Raw genomic sequence first — 20,015 nt, 5'->3', positions numbered from 1 at the left:
AGGTGAAAAAGATAACTTCATAAAAACTTTCTCACAGAATTGAGTTTATTTTGAATTCTGTATGTGGCAGGGGCTTTCAGTACATGAATGTAAGGCCATCAGCACTCTGGTGTTTGTTGCCGAACAATACTTGCATGAAGCAGTCATGAAGATTATAAACAATAGTAGCTCAATAAAATGTGAAGCACAAGACAATTCGTAACTCCAGTTAATATAATTAATCTTTTATGTTCATAAGTGATAGCTCAAAAATTGTAAGATCAGAGTTGTACAATTATAATTTTTAAATCACAAAACTAATTTCAAATTTATTAATGAAGAAAATAATATGATACATAATTGCTAATAAAATAATTTGAAAAGAATAAGATATATAAACAGTGGCACATGGTTTCATTTTGTAACAGAACTTGATATTGATTGCTTAGATGTGCATAAAGTAAGATAATTTTAAACTTTATTAAAGGTAGCATTATAATTAAAAAATAGGGGCAATAGGGCTAGAACTAGCAGTATTCATGTCTCCTTTTTGCTCATCACTTAGAAATTACTCTTTGCAGGCTCAGGGGATTATTTTGGAATGCAGGGATAAAACCCATGTTGGCTGGGTGCAAAGTAAATAACATACCTGCTATGTTAGTTCTTCCACCCCCATGTTAATTTTTTTAAATTGAAGAAATTATAAAACTATATTCATTTTATAATTGATTAAGTAGATAATGACTAGTTAAACGTTGGTAAAAGATAATCACACAAAAAAGATTATTTCAACATTGTTCCAAGCAGTTTATAACTGATTTGTACCTACTTCTACAAAGTCTGTGAAATAAAAAACTTTTATAATAATTTTCCAAGTTAAATAAAATAATTCATATAGAAATGAACAATTATAGGTATTAAGTACTAGACCTGAATACAATTTTCTTTGATGTTAAAATCAGAGCTACTAATGTGCTTTATACTGCTAATAATAATCTTGTTGGTAAAAAAAATAAAGATAATTTAAAAATTATTACACTAATTTGCCAGATACCACCTCTCACCTCTCATAATTGATTCATTTTATAGTTTAACATTAGAAAGATCTAACATAATTTTGTTATGTCTCAGAAACTAAAAGTACAAAACAAAAATAGCTTTGGAAAACTTTATTCTAGCAAGAAATTATACACAATTTTCTCTACTTCCTTATCAAACACTGTCATATTATTGGTACCAAATGAATCTATCAAAATCTTTTTTATTATTCATCTTGTTTCCTAAGACAAATTTTTATATTCTGTCTAAATGCTTGTCGAAGTGTCCACACGGAAAAAACATGTATCTTGGTTTTTATTTTTCTTTTCAGCATTCTTTTTCCATCTCTGACTAATTTAACTAGGTTTTTATGGTTTCTAAAATATTTTTGTAAGATTTAAATATTTGAGCAGATATGCATGTACTGATGATCACTGTGAGAGGAACTAATAATTGTGATTAATATAATGAATAATAAAAGCAATACAGGTAAATGTTTAAGTTTGGCCCAGTTTACTATATCTTTCCAAGTTTGTTAGGGAAAGAACAGCAGTGTACCAATATTACTGTAAAATCAGCCCAGGTGAATGATTATAAAGCAGATTCATGCATGAAATAATCCAGACCAGACTGAGGATAAAACACATATAGTTTGGCAGTCTTCTACACTACATCTCTATCCAATTGCCTACCAGATCTCCTGTTATATTGGGTACAGAGACCACCACTGGGTGGGGCAAAACGGACAGATAGCTCAGGCTTTTCTGAGCCAGTCCCACCCAGATTTACAAGAAAGACACTCTATTTTGGGGGTAAATCCAAAATGAAAACAAACAAAGGAACCAGTGATGATCTTTGTTTTAGGTAAAATAAGGTGTAACCTAACAATTACAAACAATGGCATCCTCTTAGGTGTGTCTAATGGTTAGCCCTTATTTTTTTTTTAATATGTATACTTACATGGTATCCTAAAGAAAACACAACTATCATGCCTCCTCTATATGGGAAGAAGAAGACTAAACTTTATTTGGAGTTTTCTAAATTAGAGAATCCATTTCAAAGTTTTTAGTTTTTCTAGTATGTTCTTTGATATCTTTTAAAATTAAACAAAGGGCTGAAGTGATAGCACAGAAATAGGGCATTTGTTTTGTACCTGACTGACCTGCATTGTACCTGCATTCAATCTCAGGCAAACCATATGGTCCCCAAGGCTACCAGGAGTGGTTTCTGAGCATAAAGCCAGGATTAAAACCTAAGTGCAACCAGGTGTGGCTAAAATAAATTAAAAAGAAAAGATACTGGACCTAAGAAGAGAAAAGATCTATATATATAAAATATATAATATTTTAATATTACATATTATATATATATATTCTTCTATTACATAAGATCTTCACCACGATAAATGACTTGCAGTTTTCATGGTATAATCTCTCATTTTGTAGTTGATTCCTAGATTCTTGATGTTTTTAATCAGTTTTTAATGGGCTATATATTTAAAATCACTTCCTCTCATATTTCATTATCTGCACATAGGAAATCAGAGTTTGGATTTATTTGATATATTTTTTTATATGAACATACAAAATCTTCACCACTCTAAATGTCTTGCAGTTTTCGTGGTATAATCTCATTTTGTACTTGATTCCTAGATATTTGATATTTTTACTCATGTTGTTTAGAATTAGTACTTCATGTTTTATTTTCCCCATTTCAATAAATAATTGTCTATCATTGTCTCTATTTTCATTTTGAAGTGCGACTGTCCCAGACTATTTTTCACCAGTTGTTTTTATAGTTGGGTTTTGTCATTTTTATTCTGAGCATGTATCTAACCTGAGATTTTAGATGTGTTTCCTGTAAGCAGAAGTTGATGGACTTTTTTTTTCTGATCCAACCCTCCACTTTGTGTCTTTTGATGGGAGAGTTAATCCATTGCCAATCAAGGCAACCATTGGATGAAATGTATGTTATTATTTTAATAATTTATAATTTAGTTTATATAATTGAACTCAAATCTTCAGTGATTTTTAACATACAAATTTGTTGTATCCATTTAAATATTTTAGTCAAATATTAATTTTTATTTTTAAATAAAATGTATATTATATGAAAATTATTCTTCAGTAGAACAGGCCATTGCCTATAGATAGTTACTGGTTCTGTTTGCACATACTAATTATTTTTATTTTTGGGGGGTCACACATCACAGTATTCAGATTTTACTATTAGCTTTATGCTCTGGGTTAACTCCTGGCAGGTCTTTGAGAAATACATAGAATGCCAAGTATAGAACTTGGTTCAGCCCTGTGAAAAGCAAGTACCCTATTCACTTTTACTATCATTCTAGACACCATATATACTAAGTTATTGATATCATTACTCTTTATGTAAAAACACTTATGTTTTAATATTCATATCACAGAAAATTAACAAGGAGACTAATTTTCTTATTAAAAACTCAATTAATGTTTGTCTACTGATTAAGCTAATCAGTCAATTTAAAGGTCCCATATGTGTTAACCTTCAGAGAGTATATTATTTTGTAAAAATTCTTCTTAGCATTAAGGACGTTTAATAGGAGCTTTGCTTATTGAATTAATGCTAATAATGTACAACAAATACTTAAACTGGATGTGTACAAGAAAAATAAATATAAGAAAACTTAAATAGGGGCCGGGAAGGTGGCGCTAGAGGTAAGGTGTCTGCCTTGCAAGCACTAGGGTAGGATGGACCTTGGTTCTATCCCCTGGTGTCCCATATGGTCCACCCAAGCCAGGGGCGATTTCTGAGCGCATAGCCAGGAGAAGAGTCAAACAGGTGTGGCCCAAAAACCAAAAAAAAAAAAAAAGGAAAAGAAAAGAAAACTTGAATAAGACAGTTTCAAATGACATTAGCGCACCTTAAAATAAATATTTAAGTAAATCAATTAGAAAGATTATGAATTAAATATTTCAAAACAGAATTTGGGGAATATGAATTGAAAATTAATATTTTGTTTTTGTTGGGGCCGGAGAGATAGCAGGGAGGTAGGGCGTTTGCCTTCCATGCAGAAGGAAGGTGGTTCGAATCCCGGCATCTCATATGGTTCGAATTCCAGCATCTCATATGGTACCCTGAGCCTGCCAGGAGCGATTTCCGATCATAGAGCCAGGAGTAACCCCTGAGCACTGTCGGGTGTGACCCCCCCAAATTTTTTTATGCTTAAAATTGTTTGGAATAAAATCTATCAATGTTTAATGACATTTAATAGTAGTTTATAAATATATTACACTGTTTTGAGAATGACAAGTCACACATTTTAAAAAATTCACACAAAAATTAAGAATCAGTTATGATATTCATTCTCTCATTTGCTGAATCAAAAAAGCAAAATACTAGTTATATGTTACATGGAAATGTATGAAAGTATTCTAGAAAAGACTAATTAAACTTGTATTCCTTTGTGGGAGTTCAACTCAAATTCAGCAGTGCTCAAGATGATATTTCTAGCTTTGTTCTTAGAACAATCAACAGTGGTGCTCAGGAGACCTTGTGATTCCAGGAATAAAATTAGAATGAACAGCATGCAAGGTAAGTGCTTAACCACTACACTCTCTATCCAATACTTAAATTAGCATTCTTTAATACTAAACTTTGATGCAATAATCAGTATTTTGGATATAGCATAACATAAAAACCACGGGCAACAATTCTGAGATGTCTCCTAATATCAATACTGTTTGATTTTCTCACTGAAAGCATTATCAATACTCTGGTTGGACTTCTGGGCATGCCAAGAACTGTGTTCCAAGTGTACATATGGAAATACATTTGTTGTAGAGAATAGAATCCAGGCAATGTTTTATAATATCAGATGACCAGATGGCTAGTTCACCTCTGTATGACTGAGGTATTCTAGAAGGATAGTGATGTCTACACTACCAGTCATTGAAGTGGCTCAAGTGTTTGAATAATAAATAGCTACTTGGTATAAAAGTGTTAAAATGTTTGCAGTCCAGTAGCCAAATACAAATATTTAGAATGGTTTTCAAATGTTTGCTCAAGAAACATTGGAGTGAGCTCTGCAAATTTTATAAATGGCCAAATAAACAACAGATGGCAACATTCAATATTCCTAAATGTTTTAACCAGAGATGAAAAGACAATCCACTGGAAATCATTTAATTATCTTCCTGGTTTTTGTTCTAAAAATTGACCTCCTTCTGCTAAATTTGCAGTATCACACATTGTTTTCTTTTTAATTATTTTTTGCTTATTTTTACTTTCAATTATTTTTTCCCTTAAGTCTGCAAGATAGACACAGAAAAGAAACTAATTTCCACCACATTGTCTTTTAGATCAAATATTTCATTGCCTTTATCCATTGGGAACGGAGTCCTGATTTTTAACATGAAAACCAGGCAGAAAACAATTGCATCTTATTAAATTGCCAGCTATGTTTATTGAAACTTTTAAAATTATTATAGAGATAAGAGCCATTTTCATTTATTTGTCAAAGACAACAGGTATTTATTGTATATACAAGGCTCCAGGTTTTCTAATATATTATTCAATATTATATGGGAAAGCAAATTTTTAATCTTAGTTGAGATGGTGTTGCAAAAATCTTTTACATTAGATGTTATAAGTCACTTTAATATGAACTAATTTACATACTACAAATAAGCCAATTAAATTGAATATTAATATATATTTTACCTTAAGTAAGCTATATAAATATGTATCATATATTTTATCAAGATATTACTTATAAAACTTGTTACATTGGAAGAAATTTGGATACATCAGAACTTCTATAATTTTTTAATACTTTTTTTATAATTTTTATTTTGATTATAGTGGTTTACATGTTGACAATAATATTTTAGTTAATTATTTACATAACATCGGGGAATTCCCATCACCAAATTGTCCTCCTTTCACCTCCGTTTTTGTCCTATCTCCCATATCCACCTCCCTCACCCCCAGGGCTGCTAGAATATGTGGTCCCCTATGTACCTATCCCACCACATAGTAGTCTTGCATCTAATTGGTCTAGGTGTCTCCCTAATTTCCCCCTCTAACCGGGAGGCAGGCCTAGCTAGTTAAGTTTGCTTGGTTTGGTCTGAAGAAGAGAAAAGTAATAAACTGGGGTGAAAGTCTAATACTCCAAGAGTGGGCAGAGTCCTTCTATAGGCTCTCATCATTATAATAAATATTCAGTACTTATTTTTTGAATTAGATATCGGAGATCAAAAGGAAAACAAATGCTTTAGATTTAATCATAAGTAAAATATTATAGTATATTAAATGTTTTTATGATTTATTGATTTTGAGCCAAAGCACAAGTGGTAAGGAGTGTGCCTTGCAAGCACCAGCCTAGGATGGATTGCATTTCAATCCCCCGGCATCCCATAAGGTCTCTAAGCTAGGAGCAATTTCTGAGTGCAGAGCCAGGAGTAACCCCTGAGAGTTACCAGGTATGAACCCAAAATAAAACTAAAAACAAAACAAAAAAATTATTTATTGACTTAAAGCTATGCTATCAATACTTTGTTAACAAACATAACATAACAAGCAAGCATAACACAACAAAGCTATGTTAACTTATATTAACATGTTAAAGTGAAGAGTACTGAAAGAATAAAAAAATCCAAAGATAATATTCTATAGCTGAAAATATATAGAAATATGATAGCACTCCTGGGTACATTAAAAAGTAATGATAGGGGCTGGAGCTATAGCACAATGGTAGGGTGTTTGCCATGCATGCAGCAAACACCAAACAGACTCCAGCACTTGAATCCCAACATTCCATATGATCCCCCCAGTCTTCCAGAAATAACTCCTGAGCACAGAGAAAGAAGTAACCCTGAGCGCCACCGGGTGTGTGACCCAAAAACAAAACAAAAAAAGTAATGATAGGTTCATACTTTGAATTTAGATCTTGATAATTTGTACAGAAAAACATTTCATTGTGATTCAGCTTATTATTTCTGTAGATTCATTTCATTGGCTTGACTTACACTCTTAAGATCAAAGTCCCAAGTTCTATTTACTATTTATTTTTAATCACAGATTCTTATTTTAAAAAGTTGTTTAACTAATTGTAGCCTAAAAAATTTTATCATATTTACTTGCTGTTGTTGCAAAATTATGTGTATATATTTATATAGGTGTATGTGTATATGTATATTTTATTCAGAAGACAATTCAAAGATGAACCTATAGATAATAATTTTTGCTTAATTGTCTATATTAGGTTTGTTCAAATAAGTTCGTCTTATGAATATATTAACTCATTCAGTCAATTTATTATTTTAAGAAACTTTTTGAATAAATAATTCTTTCTTTTTCTTTTTGTTTTTTTTTGTTGAGTGGGGGGGAAACACATCCTGCTGCTTTCAGGTGTTACTCCTGGCTCTGTGCTCACAAATAGCACTTGGGTCTGGGGACCATATGGAATGCCAGGGATTGAAACCGAGTCCATTCTGGATCATCCGCATGCAAGACAAAAGCACTTTACCTCTGTGATATCACTGCAGCTACCAATTACATAATTATTACTAATATGGCTATATTAATATTTCAAATGTCAATGTATCAGGGTAAGGAAAAAGTGATCAAAGAGGTGTTATGAAAATAATTTAAAAGAAAAAAAGAAAATCATTTCTCATGAAGGAATTTATTTAATTTATTTATTTATTCATATATTTATTTATTTAGTTAGTTTTTTGGGTCATACCCGGCAGCGCTCAGTGGTTACTCCTGTCTCTATGCTCAGAAATCGCTGCTGGCAGGATTGGGGAACCATATGGGATGCCGGGATTCAAACCATCATCTTTCTGCATGCAAGGCCTACCTCCATGCTATCTGTCCGGCCCCATTTCTCATGAAGGATTTTAAAACTACAAAGTCCTGCCATAAGTTTGAAGTTTGGGCAGGGGCCCATTATAGTGACCAGAGCTTTCTTCTGACACCTATGGTTGGTAAATTCTCACCCCACACCCCGAAAACTGGGTAGCAATAGCAGGCCTCAAACTCCAGGAGGAATAAAGAAGGATACTTGGTTTCTACTTCTCTCTTTCCTCTCTCTCAGTTTAGTGGTGACTGTCAATACAAATTGTTGTTCCTGGTTGGACATGAGGCCCCACCTGGCAGCTGGGCCCCACAGAGCACCCAAGAGCTTTGCAGCACTGGGCCCTGGCAGCCTTGGGTCTCTGCAGTCTGCAGCCGCTGCAGTCCTGCAGTTTGGGGACTCTGCAGCCATGCAGCAGACAGGCAACTGGAGGATTTGCAACTGACTGCAGTAACCTGCAGGTGCCTGGCAACCTTGTAGCTTACTGTAATAACTGCAGTGAGGAATTCTACAAAGATCCGGTAAAAAAAAAAAAATCTTGTTTTAGAAAAAGAAGTTCAGCTACAAAAATCATGAATGTCAGTGAACATATCTAAAGACATTTTAATACATACATTGTAGTTAAAGCCTTAGGTATTAATTCCTAATTAACAGATAAACAGATTAAACATATGAAGTTTTCAAAGTCAATTCTAGTTGTTTTGAAGTAAAGACATATTCCTAGTGGAAAAATGTAAAGAGTAAATGTGTTAAATTCAAAGTTGAAGAGACAGTTTTAAAGAATAAATAGATTAAATGACTTGACCAATGTTTTTTTATGCAAAGGATGTTTCAATTTCAGTAAAACAATTTGTTTACATTTAACAGGAAAACTATTGTTTGGGTATACTCTCTTTTCATAAACTAAATGTGTGTTGACTTTTATTTGAAAGGAAGAGAACAATATACACTCAATAGACAGTACTAGCTTATTAAAAAAATTTGTCTGTTCTTAATATTATAGTCATCGTATCAACTTTTGTTAGGAGGTTCTTGATGTTAATAATGTAAATTTCTCCTATCCATGACTTTGTAGGTGGAGAAATCTCACTTCTTTAAAAGTACTTTTTTTCACACTTTTCTTAAGAGCATCTATTGTGTCCAATGAATTTAGGCTTATTGGAAATACAGTTTCCTTAGTTCACTACCTATAGGCTACTGATTTATTTTCACATTTATTAAATACTGAAATTGAGCTGGAGAGATAGTGCAATGTAGTGAGTGTGGCTGTTATCTTGCATGCATTTAACGCAGATTAGATCCCTTTTACCAGTATGGTTTCCTGAGCATTGTCAAGAGGCTCTCTGAGTGAAAGTAAGGATTAAGTTTTGAGCATCAAAAACTAGAAATATCTAGTTCCATCTCTCAAATAGAGGGGGAAATAAGGGAGGGTACCAGGACCAAACAGATATATGATCACTAAGTAGCAAGCTAGACACAGATGGGAATACTTATTCTAGCAGCCCAGGGGGTGAGGGTGGGGGATATGGGATGCAAGATGGGAATGGGAATGAGGGTGGAGGAAGGGCAAATTTGGTGATGGGAATTCCCCTGATTCAATGTTAATATGTATGTAAAATACTACTGTGAAAGATATATAAGCCAATATGGTCAAAATAAAAACTATAAAAAAATAAAAAACAGAAATAAAAAACACTGTAATCTATTTTACTTATTAGTTATAATTTTTCTTAAAAATTATTTTACAAATAGATTTATGAAATAAATAATAAAGTATGGGCCGGGGTGGTGCTGCAAGTGGGTAGGGCGTTTGCATGCATTAACCTAGACCAGAAGGCATTCAATCCCCCAGCATCCCATTCGATCCCCCAAGCCAGATGCGCTTTCTGAGAGCATAGCCAGGAGTTACCCCTGAGCATCACCAAGTGTGTCCCAAAAAGCAAAAAAAAAATTGAAAAAGAAGGAAAGAAAGTATAAAACTACTATCAAATATTTAAAAAAATCCAAGTTTGCTATTTATGTTAACATACCCATGAAAATATTAACTAATAACCTAAACAAAGCAAATATTTATGTTTACCATTTCCCAACTATTATAAATTTAAACTTGACAAAGGCTAAAAATAAATTATTTAATAGCAAAATTAATAAAAGTATTGTATAATAAATACTCATGAATAGAGAATAGTTTCTATAGAAAGTAAAATTGTTAAGATAAACAGTATCACAATATATATATGGGGTCTGAATATAAATTCTTATAATAACTCATAGTAGCAATATTAACTCTTAAAATATAAGTATAAAATATAAATAATTGAGTATAAAAACTTCATTTCATGAACTAGCAAGAATACTGCTAAGAAAAGAAAGATTGCTTTTAAGAAGGCAAAATATTTCAGGCTTTGAAATAATTCATTCTTTTCAAATATAAAATATTTCAAATGATACTGCTTTTCTAAATAGGCTCATAATTTTTAACATTATATGATTTATGCTATCAAAACATTTAAATAGACTTAATTATATATACTATATTTTACAATAAGTACAACTTTATAATAATATTAACTAAATTTTATGGTTATAAAATGCTATTTTATATACTATCATTTTAGCTATTTTCTACATTTCATAACACTGGAACCTACTGCAAAAATGTTATTGAAATAAGTAGAGCATGAATACAAATTTAACACCACAAACACTAAGAGAAAAATGCGTACTCAATTTAAGATGCTTGGTTATTGACATTATATATCAATGCACATGTAAATGTAACTATATAAGTTGATTTTATTATTATAATTGTGTTGAGAGGATGGATTGTAGAATACGTTAAACCTACACTAGAGGTTCACTCCTGACACTTCTTGTTGTGCTAAGGATTTAGCTGAGAATACATTTAAGGCAAGTGTCTTGACTCCTTAAGAGGAGGGAATTGAAAATCAGGGCCACGCCTGGTTAATCGGGCCCTGGGGGGAGGCGGGGGAGAAATCCCGCCCTTTGCATCCCAAAACTGCAGAGGCACGGCTAGGCTCAGACCACTCCACATGCCAGGATTTCTGAGTGTTTGACTGGTATGTGGGGGGCTCTGGGCAGGGCAGCTAGCCACAGGTCCCCTGGGCTGAACTCCTAGTCCAGGGGGCCAAGATCCCCCCAAACCTGGTGGGTCTTCAGGGCCACGCCTGGTTAATCGGGCCCTGGGGGGAGGCGGGGGAGAAATCCCGCCCTTTGCATCCCAAAACTGCAGAGGCACGGCTGGGCTCAGACCACTCCACATGCCAGGATTTCTGGGTGTTTGACTGGTATGTGGGGGGCTCTGGGCAGGGCAGCTAGCCACAGGTCCCCTGGGCTGAACTCCTAGTCCAGGGGGCCAAGATCCCCCCAAACCTGGTGGGTCTTCAGGGCCACGCCTGGTCAATCGGGCCCTGGGGGGAGGCGGGGGAGAAATCCCGCCCTTTGCATCCCAAAACTGCAGAACCGCGCGGGGGCTAGTGCCCCCGCGCGTACTTCATATATTAAGTGTATTCCTACTGTTATGTTACTTTTTACGTATCCAGAATCTTTATTATGTATCGTGCCCTTTCCCACATCCCTACAAAGCTCTTTTTTATTCCTTTACTCTCTATCCCCCCCAAACATATCTAATCTACATTACTCTTTTTAATCAGTAGTGTACAAGCGTTATCACAGACCAAAGCCGTGCATTGTGTGTAACAACCCCAAACTGTTTCAAGATACATAAAATGGACACGTATTTCTTTAGAATATTTTGGTTTTTTTTCTCTGACAGCTATAATTCTTACTAAATGTTGTCTTATATAGTGACGATTCTAACCGCTTTTCTTCTTCTCTTTTTGAGCTGTTTAACAAGGAATCTTAGAGAAAGAGTCCCCCAGATTAATGCTTATGATTGAACCATAATTGTTCTTATCACCCCCTTATGGGCCAAGAACACCACGTGGCATTGCTCCTTTTTAGCATAGGCACATTAAAATGGGAAAATACTATACATATAAATAAGATCCTATCTAATAGAGATTGGTACAGATTAATCTTATAGTGCAAAGGGACCTTACACCCTGAACATTGACATAACGACCTGGCACAGACCTCAGAAGAATTGGCATTCCCCTGAACCAGGGAAGCCATCCACAAAACATCCAGGCTGGTCTATAGCATCACCTGGAAGCAATCCTCTACCAAGGAAGACTCTATACTGCTCAGACATTGTCCTGCTCAAAAGAGACTTCCATTAACACTGAGAAGACTTAACAACAACAACGATTTGCTTACAGGACAGGGCTCCCTGCATTGCCCTTTGATTGTAAGGTGAAACCAGAGGACGCTCCACATCCTGACTTCAATGTTGGATATACAGATTCCAGGATCTTAAATACAGAAGCTTGATACCAACAACAGAGACTGTGTGAAAAATATAAGTGTGTTGGCACTACAGACAATGTCTTGGATTGGACGATCTAGCTTGCCTGGAGCCTAGAGTTGGTCTTGTGCCAGGAACCTTCAGGGGTCGGGTCTTTTTGTATTTAGGCCAAGGTTATTTCTTTCCATGTCCCTCATATTTTGGTGGGCCTATGCAAACAACAATTGCCACTCTAACACCATTTTTGCTGTGCTCCTTTGACTCTAATCCTTAAAAAGAACCCAGTTAAGATTTGAGGTCAATTTAAGCTAATATGCATGAATATGGAAATGTAAAAAAAATGCTATGCCTGTAATGTTTAAGGAGTTATGTAAGTTTTATGGCTTTAGATTGCCTTGTGTGCTGTTAAGAAATATTATAGTGTGTTACAATCTTAATGTTCTTTGGATGAAATTTCAAAGTTGGGATATCAGCAAGGGGACTTCTGAAAATTATGTTATGTATTGTCCTTCCACTGTAACTTTACCTTGTCCTCTTTCTTTGCATCCTTGTTCTCATAATTACAAATAAAAAATTTAAAAAAAAAAAAAAAGAAAATCTATGAATTTAAGTGCTAACAGTACCTCAAAATATACATTAATATTAAAAAATATGCAAAAGGAAAATTTTCAAAAAACGTAGATTTACAATACATACATAAAATTTGTATGTAATTATGTGCAGTTATATTTAAACAATAGAATGTATTTTTATTATATATCAATGTGCAATAGATTTGGATTATTCATTATTCCTTTGGATATCACATCTAATAGTATTTGAGGCTACCCCTGGCTTGATACAGGAAAGCACTTCCTAGCTATGCTTGGGACCAAATCTAGGGTAGCAGCAACTTTATTTTGCACCAGAGTTATGATTTTTAATCATCTGTTTTTGTATCGTATCATTTTATTATAAGGTGGCATTTGCTGATTATTAAGAAAACATTTAACATTTGTTCTGAGAGAAAAACTTGGAGCTCACGACTTTTATTCTCAATACTTGTGTAAATAAATATATACTGTTAGAATTAGAATTGCTGGATAAGAAACAAATTAGCTTCACTGAATGTGTCATCATAAACCAAAGGTTACTTGCAAGAGAAAATAATATTAACTATTTTCTAGTTAAAGTTTTATCTTTGTGTATAAAATGTATTATAAAATTATCTACTTTAGGGACCAGTGCAATGCAGAGTGAGTATGGTATTTGCCTTGTGTGTGGCCAACCTAGGTTCGATAAAAACTCCTGCAGACTGTTCACTCGAGCCTGCCAGGAGTTATTTCTGAGTGCAGAGCCATGAGTAACCCCTAAGCACTGCTGAATGTTCCCAGAAACTACAAATCAAAAAAAGAAAAAAATCTATTTTATTAAGCCATCAAGCAGATTTCTTTAACAAATAACGTCTACTAGACATCTTTTAACCTTATTATACATAAACATTTAATCTATGGCTTACTTGATGGTTTTAAATAGGTATATTCTCTTCAAGATACATGAGCTTGTTTTCATTTCTTTTTTTCTTGTAAGTGCTACATTTCTCCAGTTTTCAATCATGATGCCGAATTTGGCTCATGAAAAATCAGTTCACACAATTGATGTCCCTATTGCTTGTTACCATAAAGAGACTAATTTGTAGCAGTCTAAGGAACTCCTGGATAAATTTTGATAACTATTTTATATTATTGCCCCTTGTAATCAGCCACAGATAACCAAGCAGACTTAAATTAACTATTAGATGGAAAATTCAATGGTATATAAACTAGATATTAGTTGAAATTTAGAATACCATGTTTTAATGTGAATACTAATATAGATATGTGACAGTATTTTAGCCTGAAAAAATAAAACCAAAATTGTCAAAAAGTAGAGTTTTCAGTATAAGCTATCCAGCTTACTTTTTTGTTTTACCTAAATTTCTGTGTCTTGATAAAGTCATCCTAATGTGGGAACATACCACACAGTATAATCCTCGACAACATGTTTTCCCTGAAATAAATCATGTTCCTTGGGTACTGACCTCAGTTATGAAAATGTATGATATAATTTTGGTCACCAGGGCAACCAGAGAGAAAAACATAGATGATAGTGCTTGAAACTATTCTGACTAATAAAAAAACGAGGGCTACTTTTGTCTGATCCTAAGCACCTTAGGATAGTAACATCTTGCTTTCAACATATAATATCAGAGGGTAGTTGTTTTATGAAAGATGAGAGAAATGAAATATAACTGAAGTTGTGATACCATAGACTTAACATTATAGCTAGAAGAGATTTAATGATAGCTACTCCAATAAGATAAGTGATGTAGGTTAGAAAGCTGAATATTAGCAAGATAATAATTAAAAAGAATATCACAGAGACCAGAGTTATGCACAGTGGTAGGGCGTTTTCCATGCTCATGGCCAACCTGGGACAGACCCGGTTTTAATCCTCAGCATCCCATGTGGTACCCCAGCCTGCCAGGAGCTATTAATGTGTGCCAAGTCAGTAATAAACTCCTGAGGAGCACCGAGGATGGCCCAAATCACAAAAATTAAAAATATAAAAAAATTAACACAGATTTTGATTCTTACCTTTATACCAGAAAATATTAGTAAGATGCAAGGTTTATTGTACATACACACACATATATATATGATATGTTTGTGAGACATTTAACGTAATTTATGTGGATCATCACATTACTTATAGAAAAATATTTGAAGGCTAAATAAGTATTAAAATGCCAATTCTACATAATACATAATTTTATGGATGAATTTGGATAACTAATGCTCCTAAATTGTATAGTCAGTTGCAATCAGTAGATTAAAGCTAAGACTGGAGCTATAGTAGAAAGGGTTAGGTACTTGCTTTGTATGTGGCCTCTTCAGATTCAATTCCTGGCATCCATATGATTCCCTGAGCCAGCAGGAGTAACTCCTGAGTGCAGAACCATAAGAACCCCCTGAGCATTTTTGTTAAGACCCCAAAAGTAAAAAAAAAAAAAGATTAAAGTAGGTTATCCTGAATAAGAATGGCTTTATCTAATCAACTGATTGTATAAAAATGGAGTCTGAGGAGGCAAATTCCATTCCCCTTCTGCCTGGGTCTAACATCCTCCATGCTTGACCTTTGCCATATGCCATATCAACAAATGCAGCTTCACATCTTTGGAAGCAATTGACTCTATGCACAGACACCTGAATTCATCAAATTTCACGCTGCTCACTGTTACATATTCCTTCCCATGGTGAAGATGAGCAGAGAAAGAAAGAAAATGTCATCTAAACCTAACTCATTGGAGACACCCTAGGCTCTAACTAAAAAGATTCATTCATACGACAATATACCTAAAGGTGGAGATATAAAGAAGCCTAACATGTACAATAAGTAAAAACAGTAACTTGGATATCTCATTTTACACCAACCAGCTCTAAAACTCCTCATAGAATTATTCTGGTGACACCATTGCAAAGTTTTCTTTTTAATGAGTTTAGGGAGATTATGACACTGGTAGTTATCAAAAGAAAAGAAAGTATGAGATTCTAAATGATGATGTTATAATCAGAAATGCCAGGAATAAAAATATAATAGGCCATATACAAACTTAAGTGAAGCTCTGAGCAGCAGAATTACAGCGGCTTAAAAAAGATCTAAGAGCTCTAAAATGAGATGTAGAAAGCTTCTAGAATACAATAGAAAATAGAATAAAGTCAAAAGAAATGAACACTGTGCTAGTCATAGTTCATGAGGAGAACTATAAAGAAAAAAACATAAGAATCCATTGAGTCTCTGAGGAACAGAAAGCCAAATTCAATGATGAACCAATAGTTGAAGAAGTAACAGTTGAGGGGAGACAAATACCCAGATAAAAGAGACTTGAAGATTTTAGTTAAAAGAGGTTCAAATAGAAAATCTCCAAGACACATCTTACAAGATATGACAAAAATCTCAAAACAAAGAAAAATATTAAATTCAACAGGATGATAAAATCGACTTACATACAAAGGAAATCTCACAAGATTAAGAGCAGCATTATCAAATGTAATTTTATGAGCTAGAAGAGAATGGAGTAGAATAGTGAAAAAGATTCAGTAAAAAGAACATCAAAAGTAATCATTCATCTATCTTATCATTCATATTTGAAGGAACAAGACAAAGCTTCAGGGATAGGCAATAAATTATGAGAATTTATAGCCTTGAAACCAATCTTGCAAGAAACTTTAACGGAGATTTTATTGTATTTATTTATTTGGGCTGGACACACCGGTGATGATCAGGAGTTACTCCTGGCTATCCTCAGATATCTCTCCTAGCTTGGGGGACCATATGGGACTCAGGGAATCGAACCTTAGTCCGTCCTAGGTCAGCATGTACAGACCAAATGCCCTACTACTTGAGCCACTACTCCAGCCCCTAATAGACCTATTTTTAGGACAATACAGATTGAGTATGGCATCCTCTAATTGTGCTTAAGATTGTCCTATACTAAATTAATAAATAAAGATATGTTGTGCATAGTTTGCTGAGAAATGTCATACACTTTCAATAATGATTTAGTATTTTATCTGAAATGCTGTATGTCTGCTCATTTTTGTTTATGAATTTAAAATGTACATAGCTTTATTTTAATCTTCACTTATTCATGTTGATACTTACTCAGTATCCATGATTTATTTCTTCACATAGCTGTAATAATCTCATTCTCAGAATAAAACACACTTTTACACATTTGTAGTCACATTCAGATTCTTCTTGTTAAATATTACTATTTTTTTCACTAAATTCACTTATTTTGGGGTTGTGGGACACACCCACCTGTCTCAGGGTTTACTCCTTGTTCTACTCTCAGAAATCATCATTAGCAGGTTTGGGGAAAAACATAGGTTGCCATGGATCAAACCCAGGTCGGCTGCATGCAAGGCAAACATGCTATCCTCTGTGCTATCATTGCCAATCCAAAATTAACTAAATTTTACATAGAATTTGTGTACTTTAAAATGTAAATTCCAAGATGTTTTGATAATAATTATTAACAATATTAAGTTTAAATAACTCAGAAAGAATAAAATGCAGTTTTTTAAAAATATTTATCAATTTATATTGATTTACTTTCTTGTGAAATCTTAGTTTTAGATCTATTCATCTGTAAATGTGTAGGTATCACCACATTCATAGTAAAAATAAAATGCTCTATATAAATTATGTTATTAAAATCATAGAAAGCTAACAACATAAAAACATTTAATATTATTACAAAAACATTCCCATTTTGTTTGTATTTAATTGCAAAATTAAGATACTTCATATGGTCTCATCTTATATGAACAGTTCTGTATGAAAAAGTGAAGACTTTTCTGGAAAGTAATTTCTCATACATCAGTAGATGTGATAATTTTAGATTTTTACAGCAAAATGTCATATAGAAATGTTTCAGAAAATACTTATTTGAGGGTCCGGAGAGATAACATGGAGGTAAGGAGTTTGCCTTGCATGCATAAGGTCGGTGGTTCGAATTCTGGAATCCCATTTGGTCCCATATGGTCCCCTAAGCCTGCCAGGAGCGATTTCTGAAAGACTTTATGTTTTAATAATTTCTTAGCTATGCTCTGACAGTCCTTACACTTACACAATCCTCATATGATAAGATTCTATGCCAAAAAGTAGATTTTATGAACTTATGTTAAGAAGTGTAAAATGAAAAACCAAAGAGATGATACAAGGATTAGGACAAATTCCTTCTGTAAAGCTGACCTGTTTATACCTCCAGCATCACATGATTTCCCAAGAACAATCAGCAAAACATAACACAGCCATATTTTGCCCAATGTACTTGACTATCTCTAGATTTGCTCTGGGAATCATCTGCATTGCAGACTTTCACAGCACCATATCTGGGGTCCCTCACATTCACCTTCTGGTTCAATGGAGTGACTTATAGAACATTTGAGAACTGCTTGAGATGTACCTTTACCAACAATAAAAGAATAAAATAAATAAAGCAATGAATGATATCTCAATGGTTGAAAATCAAGCTGTGCAGAAAAGAATTCTGAGTTCAGTTCCTGTTACAACATTGTTCCCTGAACATCAAGAATGACACCAAACACAGAGTCTAAATTAGAGTTCTTCTATGTTTGGTTCCAAAACTGGGGAATATGTCAGTGGAAAAATTATTAAATAAATGAAAATTTTATCTAGATGATAAAAGTTTCAGAAATATTTCATTATGTACCAAAGATTCAACATATGGAAATTGGGGTTATTGGTGCATCATTTATAAAATAATATAGAACAAGGATGAGCAAAAATATTTAGTGTGCTTTGTGATGAGAAATTAAGAAAGTAGATTTAGTATAGGAATCAGCATGTTTAATTTATGATAAAATACAAGTATAAGAAGAATTGCATTTTATACAAGTGGCTGATAGCAAATTACTTTGTAAATTATATAGTTTTAAAAATGAATACTTGGGGCGGGAGAGCAAAGCACAGTGGTAGGGTGTTTGCCTTGCACGCAGCCGATTCAGGACGGATGGTGTTTCGAATCCCTGCATCCCATATGGTCCCCTGTGCCTGCCAGGAGCGATTTATGAGCATAGGGTAGAAGTTAATCTCTGAGCCCCTGAGTACCACCGTTGTGACCCAAAAACCAACTACCAAAATAAATAAATAAATAAATAAATAAATAAATAAATATTTAAAATAACATATAATGGTTAATCACTAAAAAATAAAATGAGACATGATATAAATGATATCTAAAAAGCTAGCTGAACTCGTTTAATATATACATTGAATTAGGTTAAAATGTACTTTGTGTATAATTTAGTTGAAATGTAATGTAATCTTAATCTGACATAAATCTTAATTGTATAAGATATTTGTGTATGCAAGTGTGATTATGTAATACAGATAAAGATGGGATGCATTGACAGAGACTGACAGTTTTCATCTAAATAAAGGTATCAGGTGCAAATTATTAAGAAGTAGAACTATGAGCTATAGCACAGTGGGTAGGGCATTTTAGTTTCCTGTGGTAGACCTGAGTTAGATCCTTGGCATTCCTATAGTCCCCTGGGCCAATTGGGAGTAATTTCTGAAAGCAGAGCCAGCAATAGTTCCTGAGCACTATTAGGTATGTCCTCCTAAAAATAAAATAAAAGTATTACAATACAGTTTGGGAGATAATAAAATAAAAGTTCAATATTTCTTGAGTCCTGGAAACTCATCATTGATAAAATAATACCTTATTTAAATAGAAATTTGAAAATTATTTGTATAATAATGTTTAACTTTGCTTTTTTTAATTTTTATTTTTACCAAATCTTTCACAGTAATTTTTTAGGTAACTTTGCTTTTCCAGATTCTGTGGAAGATATGGCTAGAGACTTTCCTTAGGCTTTATTTTAAGATTTTTTTTTAAATAATTCCCATAGAAAAAAACTATTCATTCCTAGTTATTGTTGATAATACTTTTATCTCAAATAAATTAGAAATAGTTTGATTTGAATGCATTTGTGTTAAGTTTTTAATAATAATTTATAATTTTATGAGAACTTTTCAATATATAAGAAATCAATGACTAATTTTGAATTAATTTTCCAGAACTTAGGTTAAAATAAACATATTTTAAATTAATTACAATATATAATTTTTTGAAAGTAAACAAAATACAGTATTAATATTCACAGGATTTAGAGTTTCCAGGGAATAATTTTCTCTAACTTTCTTTGTCTATGTTTT

At 33.4% G+C, this 20,015-nt stretch overlaps 1 protein-coding gene across 1 annotated transcript in view; it reads right to left on the bottom strand.

Annotated features, from left to right (window-relative positions):
- PCDH15 (protocadherin related 15) overlaps nt 1-20,015 on the bottom strand; it is a 1,226,762-nt gene that overhangs the window by 677,422 nt on the left and 529,325 nt on the right. The gene's annotated exons all lie outside the window — the stretch shown is intronic.

This window comes from Suncus etruscus, chromosome 17, assembly GCF_024139225.1.
Source record: "Suncus etruscus isolate mSunEtr1 chromosome 17, mSunEtr1.pri.cur, whole genome shotgun sequence".
NCBI classification, from domain to species: Eukaryota; Metazoa; Chordata; class Mammalia; order Eulipotyphla; family Soricidae; genus Suncus; species Suncus etruscus.
The sequence above is the reverse complement of the archived record's forward strand: the minus strand, read 5'-3'. Positions and strand labels throughout refer to the sequence as shown.